Source organism: Sinocyclocheilus grahami, unplaced genomic scaffold (genome assembly GCF_001515645.1).
Source record: "Sinocyclocheilus grahami isolate Dianchi unplaced genomic scaffold, SAMN03320097.WGS_v1.1 scaffold3121.1, whole genome shotgun sequence".
Classification (NCBI taxonomy): domain Eukaryota; kingdom Metazoa; phylum Chordata; class Actinopteri; order Cypriniformes; family Cyprinidae; genus Sinocyclocheilus; species Sinocyclocheilus grahami.
Genome location: NW_015508288.1, coordinates 24,281 through 25,514, shown reverse-complemented (window position 1 = coordinate 25,514; position 1,234 = coordinate 24,281).

The window sequence follows — 1,234 nt, the reverse complement described above, 5'->3', positions numbered from 1 at the left end:
AGCAGCACAACTGTTTTCAACATTGACAATAATAAGAAATGTTTCCTGAGCACCAAATCAACATATTAGTGTGATTTCTGAAGGATCATGTCACACTGAAGAGTAATGATGCAGAAAAAAACAACTTTGTCATCACAGGAATAAATTAAAATAAATGCAGCCTTGGTGAGGATAAGAGATCCCACATTTTAAATGGTAGTCTATATTGTATAAAAATGTATACTATTAGATACAAACATAACTATTTTGCTGTGAATGAGATTATTTTGTTAATGTCATATTTTGTGCTTGCAGAATAAAGTTTAACTGATTTATAAATTAAATTCTACACCATTTAATGTGTCTAACTGATCATCAATCTAACAGTCACATGCTTATTTGATGCCAGGTGATGTCACTGGATGAGTCCTCGGTGATTGGTCGAATTAGTAAACAGTGGACAGGATTTGAAGCAGAAGCTTTAACGGATGCAGACAACTTTGGTTTACAATTTCCAATGGATTTGGATGTGAAAATAAAAGCAGTTATATTAGGAGCCTGCTTTCTTATGGTAAGTAATAGGTACTCTTCTTTAATACATTTTTTTACATTATTTATTAGCTTTCCTATTACATTTCTAAGAATATTTCCATGTATTTTGTTCTAATAATAATTCAATCATGGTGCAATGAAACACATTTATGCTTAACATCTTATTTAGGCTCTAACTGAATATAATATATTTACATAATTCCTAATTACATTAATTTACTTTTGTCTTCTTTTCTCCATTTTGAATATACAGGATTTCATGTATTTTGAGCACACTCAAAAACAAGAGTGAAACCATCCTGGAGCTTTGTTCCACATTTGATTACATTATGTATTTTTTTGAAATACAGATGCTGTATTACAGATGAAGTATCATAACTAAAGATTGAGTGGGTCATAGACTTATTTTTTTCATTACAGCACAGTGTAAAACATCCACTTATCTCACCTAACTAATAATTCTTCCAGTTTTATTACAGAAGTACAAACTTTTTCATATACTGTATATATATTTTTTCAAATAAAGAAAGGTGTCACCATAAACCTGCTGTAAATATAGCATGTCGGCCATCTAGAGCATCTCAATGTTTAACTAATCCATAAAATGTTGATCATGAATCAAAAAAGCAGGATGACATATTTAAAGAATTCAAGATAAAAATTCTTCAACTGTGCCATTCTGTTTTTAGATTTACTAGTAGTT